Source organism: Galeopterus variegatus, unplaced genomic scaffold (assembly GCF_000696425.1).
Source record: "Galeopterus variegatus unplaced genomic scaffold, G_variegatus-3.0.2 Scaffold5077, whole genome shotgun sequence".
NCBI classification, from domain to species: domain Eukaryota; kingdom Metazoa; phylum Chordata; class Mammalia; order Dermoptera; family Cynocephalidae; genus Galeopterus; species Galeopterus variegatus.
In genome coordinates this window covers 50,532-58,083 of record NW_007731188.1, presented here as the reverse complement: position 1 = coordinate 58,083, position 7,552 = coordinate 50,532, and positions in this window count along the sequence as shown.

Sequence of the window (7,552 nt, the reverse complement as noted above, 5' to 3'; positions counted from 1 at the left end):
TGTGTATATGTATATATACATATATATGTCAAAACATCATACTGTACCCCATATATAATTATTTATAAATTAAAATAGAGGTGGTGTTCACACAGCATTATGAATGTAATTAATTCTATGGAATTGTATGTTTAACAATCCTTAAAATTGTAAACCTTATGTTATATATATTTCACCACAATAAAAATTGAAAATTTTTGGGCCGGCCTGTGGCTCACTCGGGAGAGTGCGGTGCTGATAGCACCAGGGCCACAGGTTCGGATCCCATATAGGGATGGCCGGTTCGCTCACTGGGTGGGCGTGGTGCTGACGACACCAAGTCAAGGGTTAAGATCCCCTTACCGGTCATCTTTTTAAAAAAAATAAAAATTAAAAAATTTAAAAAATTGAGAATTTTTAAAAATAAATAAAAATAGTTATTTAAAAAAATAATTTTTGTAAAAAGTGAAAAGATGACCCACAGGAAGGGAGAAAATATTTGCAAGTCATATATCTGAAAAGGGGCTTATTTCTATAATATGTAAAGATGTCTTGTAACTCAGTAATAAAAATACAAATAACCCAATTTAAAATAGGCAAGGGATTTGAATAGCCATTTCTCCAAGGAAGATATACAAATGACCAATAAGCACATGGAAAAGATGGTCACCATCATTAGGGAAATGCAACTCAAAAACACAATGATATAAGCACTTCACACCCACAGAATGGCTAGAATCAAAAAGTCAGATAACAGAAGGTGTTGCCAAGGATGTGCAGGAATCAGAACCCTCAGACACTTACAGTGTGAATGAAAAATGGTGCAGCCACTTTGGATAATATTCTGGCTGTTCCTCAAATGATTAAAATGGAGTTACCATATGACTCAGCTGTTCCATTCCTAGGTGTATATCCAAGAGAATTGAAAACATGTCCACGGGCCAAGCCCGCGGCGCAGCAGCGGAAATAACTCAAATGTCTATAAACTCATAAGTGGATGAACAAATATGGTATATCCATACAAAGGAATATTATCTGGCCATAAAAAGAAATGAAATACTGATACGTGGTACAATATAAATGAAGCTTGAAAATATTATATTAAGTGAAAGAAGCTAGTCAAAAAAGACCACACATTATATGATTACATTTATTTATTATTTATTTATTGGGGGGCAGCTAGCCAGTACAGGGATCTGAACCCTTGACTATGGTGTTGTAACATCATGGTCTAACCAACTGATTATATTTATATATGAATTGTCCAGAATTAGGCAAATCCATAAAGATAGCATGTAGATTAATTGTTGCTTAGGGCTTGGGGTGATGGATAGTGTAAGGCTACACAACTACACCAGTTTCAGGTTGAGGCAATAGCTAATATCTATGCCAATTGTATTGTTAAAGCAATTCATAACTAAAACCAAAACGTCTCATTATTGTCAGGGCTAGGGTTCAGACCCTTCAAACCCACTGTACAGACTGGGTCACCAGACCCTTCACATGCAGGTCCACAAGCTCTAGGTAATTGGGAAAGATCCAGGGAGCCGTTGGCGGATGACATGAGCTCAGTCCTCAGCAGCAGCAGCTTACAGCAACAGCAGCCTTTCAGGGCATCCCAGGGGCACTGGCAGCGGCAGTAGCAGCCTCCCTGTGGCCCCCCAGTGTCATTCTATCCCACAAATTAACCAATTTGCAACTATATAAAAAAGCAACAACAGCCAAGCTGGGGCCACTAGAACTCAGGGGAAAAGGTGGAGAGATCTATGGAGTGCATGAAGGCAGGAGAAGCCACCATGAGAGAAAGAAAAAACTGCTCTGATCATTTTGTGCCGTGGCCGCTTTAAGGCTGGAACTGCTGAGCACGTGGAGCAGGGGCTGGCAAAAGCCACAGCTGTGCCTTTCGGAAGGAGTTGCTTGGAGGCAGCAGGGGAGAAGAGGACCTTGATGGCCCCCAGCCAGCAAGACCACTAATAGGAGCGAGGAGCCACAACAACTGAAAAACTGGAGCCACTCAGAGGCTGGTGAGTCACTGCAAGGGACTGGTGCATGGCCCGTCCCAAGGGAAGTGTTTGCAGCACGGGTAGTGGGAGAGATGGGACCACCGGGAGAACACTGGGGCACAGCAAAGACAGCTGATCTGCCTCCCAATCAGTGTAGGACCACTCAGAGGAGACTGGTCAGGATATAGAATTGCATGGGGTGTAGTTTGATGAAAAGACTCAGGCCCAGATCAGAGTTTCTACAGAACCCAGGTGCACCGGGTCTCTGGACAGCCAGAAGTACCTATAAAGTCAGCCGTTATAACCTGTGCTGCAGAAAAAGCCTTCCCTAGGGAATCAGCAGCAAAGCAGAAATTTAGCTCAACCACAGAGTTCAAGTACTGGTCCCAACAGGAAGTTCCCCCACTTTAGAAGTAAGCAAAGGAGAAAAAAATTCGTTCCAGCTCAGACACACCACCAGCGTCTTGGGTCCACCCAGAGATGCGAGGTATGGAGCTGGGGATCGGAGCCCCCTCCCCTCAACCAGGCATCCTGGGCCAGTGCCTTGGGGCCCTCTTGGGGACCTGAGGAATGGATCTGGGGTCCGGACCCCCCCCCACAACCAGGCACACTGCCAGCGCCAAGGAGCATGCCAAAAACATCACCTCCACGTGGGTGGCCCACCACAGCCACCACAATAACCATGGATGCCGCGAAAGCGGCTAGACCCCCCCAACCACCACACAGATGGTCTGCTAGCCACTGGAGTTCATTGACACACAGCAGAGATAAAGAAAAGAAGAAGATGTCTCTCTCCACAAAGCCCATTCCAGAGTGACAGAAGAAGCATCTGGTCTACGATAATATTGGGGAACCTGATCACACCTCTCAGCATTAGACAGATCATCTAGGCAACAAATTAACAGAGTAACCATTATTCTTTCAGAAGGAGAGAAGATATTAAGGTAATTAGAGGGGGGAGGTTGAGGGGGGATGTGGAGAGATTGGACAAGGGGCATAAAGAATAATTATGATTTGTAACAATATATATGCTAGTAATATTGATTTGAACAACATATCTCAACATTGAACCCCAAAAATATGTATAATCAATTCTGATTCAATAAAAATTTTAAAATAAATAATTTCTAGATTACTTATAATACATAATACAATATAAATGCTATGTACATAGTTATATGTATTATTAAGGGAATAATGACAAGGAAAAAGTCTGTACATGTTTAGTACAGAAGCAATTGTTTTTTTCTGAATATCTGCAGGGTTTATTTTCCTTTTTTTTCTATTTTTTTTTTATCTGCAGCTGGATGAATCTACAGATGCAGAACTCACAGATACAGCGGGCCAACTGTACTTAAAATTCTTAAATTGTACACTTTATTTTTTTTTCCAGATTTATTGAGGTATGTTGACAAAAATTGTAATATTTAAGGTATACAATGTGATGATTTGATATGTATATACATTATGAAATGATAACCACAGTCAATCTAGTTAATATATCATCACCTCATGCATAGTTATATTCTGTTTTGCGGGGGGGTTGCAGGGGAGGGGTATGGTGAGAATATTTGTGATCTACCCTCAACAATTTTCAAGTATATAGTACTTATTATCACCTACAGTTACCATACTGTACATTAGATTTCCAGAATTTATTCATCCATTTTAACTGAAGCTTTCTACTTTTTGACCAACATCTCCCATTCCCCCATCCCCTAGCAACCACCAACCTATTCTCTGCTGCTGCTGCTGCTTTTTTAAAAATCTTACTCTGAGTTCGAAATTTTAGATTCCACATGTAAGTGAGATCATGCAGTATTTGTCTTTCTGTGCCTGGATTATTCATCACCAAGCGCAGTGTCCTCCAGGTCCATCCGTGTTTTCCCAAATGACAGAATTTCCTTCTTTTTAAAAGGCTGAATAGTATTCAATTGAACAGTTATATATGTACATACATATACAAACAACATTTTCTTTATCTATTTATCTGTCAGTGGATACTTAGGTTGATTCCATGTCTTGACTATTGTGGATCATGGCCAACTTGAACATGGGAATGCAGATATCCACAGAATCATATGGTAGTCCTATTTGTAGTTTTTGAGGAACCCCCATACTGTTTTCCATGTGGCTGTTTTCTGTATACCAATTTACATTTCCACCAATAGTGTACAAGTTTTCCTTTTTCACTACATCCTCATCAACACGTTTTATCTTTTTTCTTTTTCATTAAAGCCATTCTTACAGGTGTGAGGTGACATCTCACTGGGGTTTTGATTTGCATTTTCTTCATGATTATTGATGTTAAGCATGTTTTTCACATACTTGTTGGCCTTTTGTATGTCTTCTTTTGAGAAATGACTATTCAGGTCATTTGCCCATTTTTAATCAGGTTATTTGTTTTCTTGCTATTGAGTTGTTTGAGTTCATTATATATTTTACATAATAGCCTTATGAGATATATGCTTTGCAGATATTTTTTCCCATCTGTAGTTTGTCTGTTCACTCTGTTGTTTTCTTTGCTGTGCAGAAGCTTTTTAGTTTGATGCTGTAGTGGATTGAATTATGTCCCCCCCAAGCTCATTAAAGTGTGAATTGTGTACTCCAAGTTTTATGTATTAGAAACTTGGCCTCCACTGTGACTGTCAAGAGGGTAGGAAATCCTATTATGGTAATTGAAAGGTGGAGCCTTAAAGAGGTGTTTGGATTGTAGTACCATGCACTAGTGAATGGATTAAAAATTGTGGTCAGGGGCCTGGTTCTGAGGGCTTTAAAAGAAGAAGAGAGTCTTTCTCTTTCTTGCTCTCTCTGCTTCCACCATCTTGCAGTGTGAAACCCCTAGGTCACTGTCGCCACCAACAGATGGACTTTGGACTTCCCAGACTCAGAAACTTTAAGCAATAAATTTCATTTTCTTTATAAATCACCCAGTTTTGTGTACTTTTTATAAGCAACATAAACGGACTAATACAGATGCACTCCCATTTGTCTGTTTTTGCTTTTATTGCCTGTACGTTTGGGCTCATATCCAAAAAATTATTGTCCAGACTAATGTTTAGAAGTTTTTTCCTATGTTTCCTTCTAGTAGTTTTACAATTTCAGGTCTTACAGTTAAGTCTTTAATCCAGACTAATGTTTAGAAGTTTTTTCCTGTTTCTTTCTAGTAGTTTTACAATTTCAGGTCTTACAGTTAAGTCTGTAATCCATTTTGATTGATTTTTATATAAGGTGTGAGATAAGGATCCAGTTTCATTCTTCTGCAAGTGGATATTCAGTTTTCCCAATACCACATATTGAAGAGGCTGTCTTTTCCCTATTTTGTGTTGCTGTTGATTGAATGTCCCTCCAAACTCATTGAAACAATCCCCACTGTGACAGTGTTCAGAGGGCAGGAAATCCTATTACAGTAATTTAAAGGTGGAGCTTTAAGAGGTGTGATTAGATTGTGTGGACTGTTCCCTAGGGAATGGATTCATCCATTCATGAGTAATGAACATGGTTCTGATGGCTTTAAAAGGAGAGCTAGTGAAGAGTTGTTTCTCTTGCTCCTGCCATTTTGCCAGGTGACACTCTATATTGCTGTGAAGAGTCACCACCCACCAACAAGACCCCCACCAGATGTGTTCCCTGGACTCTGGATTCCCCAGTCTTTGAAACTGTAAGGAATAAATATTATTTCTTTATAAATTACCCAGTTTCAGGTATTTTGTTATAGGCAACAGAGACAGACTAATACATGTGTTCTTGGCATCTTTGCTGAAGAGCAGTTGACCATAATGCATGGATTTATTTCTGGGCTTTCTATTCTGTTCCACTGGTTTGTATGTCTGTTTTTATGCCAGTACCATACTGTTTTGGTTACTATAGCTTTGTGGTAGGTTTTGAAATCAGGAAAAGTGCTGCCTCCAGCTTTGTCCTTTTTGCTCAAGACTTGTTTGGCTATTCAAGGTCTTTTGTGGTTCCGTACAAATTCTAGAATTGTTTTTTCTTTTTTTTTGGCCTTTTTCATGACCGGGGCTCAGCCAGTGAGCGCACTGGCCATTCCTATATAGGATCCGAACCTGCGGCGGGAGTGGCGCTGCGCTCCCAGCACTGCACCCTCCCGAGTGAGCCATGGGGCCAGCCCTAGAATTGTTTTCTCTACAAAAAAAATCTATTGGAATTTTGATGAGGATTGCACTGAATCTATAGATTGCTTTAGGTAGCATGGACATTTTTTCCCCAACACAATTTTTTTATTTTTGTCATGCTGGTTGTGGGAGACAGTTTAACTGTATTAATTCTTACAGTTCGTGAACATGGGATTTCTCCCCATTTGTGTCTTTTTCAATTTTATCAATATTTTTTATAGTTTTCTACATAGAGGTGTTCTTTGTTTTGGGTTTTTTTGTTTGTTTGTTTGTTCTTTTGTTTTTTTTGTGACTGGCTGGTACAGGGATCTGAACCCTTGACTTTAGTATTATCAGCAACTCACTCTAACCAAGTGAGCTAAATAGCCAGCCTTATTTTCTGCAAATAGATCTTTAATACCTTTGGTTAAATTTATTCCTAAGTATTTTATTATTTTTTGATGTTATTGTAAGTGGAATTGTATTCTTAATTTCTTTTTTGAATAGTTTGCTGTCGGTGTATAGAAAAAATACTGATTTATGCATATTGAGTTTGTATCATGCAACTTTACTAACTTCATTGATTAGTTCTAACAGGTTTTTGGCGAAGTCTTTTAAGGCTTTTTATATATAAGATTATGTCATCTGCAAAGAGGGACAACTTACTTCCTTTCTGATTTGGATGCCTTTTATTTCTTTTTCTTACCTAATTGTCTGGCTAGGACTTCTAGTACTACATTGAATAGAAGTGGTGAGAGTGGGCCTCCTTGTCTTTTTCCTCATCTAAGAGGAAAAGCTTTCAGCTTTTCACTGAATATATTAGCTCTGGGCTTGTCATATATGACCTTTATTATGTTGAGGTCACATTCCTTCTATACCTAATTTGTTGACCTGTAAGAATCGCTTTAATAAAAAAAGACAAAAGTGTTCACAAGAATGTGGTGAAAATGGAACCCTTTTGGTACACTGCTGGTGGGAATGTAAACTGGTATAGTCATATAAAAAAAAAGTATATGAGGGTTCCTCAAAAAATTAAAAAGAGAACTACCATATGCTCCAGCAATTCCATTTCTGGGTATATATGCAAAGGAAATGAAATCAGTGTGTCAAAGAGATATATGCATTCCCGTGTTCAATTGGAACATTATCAACAATAGTCAATATATGGAATCAATCTAAATGTCTATTGGAGGATGAATGGACAAAGAAAATGTGGCATATACAGTGATGATATTTCGGTCAACAAAAAACCACATATACAGCAGTGGTCCCATAAGATTATAATGGAGCTGAAAAATTCCTATCACTTAGTGATATTGTAGCTATAACATAGTAGTGTAATGCATTACTCATGTAGGAGCAATAGGCTATCCTCTATGATTTGGCTTTGAAGGAGTGAACACACAATGACGAAATTGCCTAACCACATATTTCTCAAAATATATCCCCATCATTAAT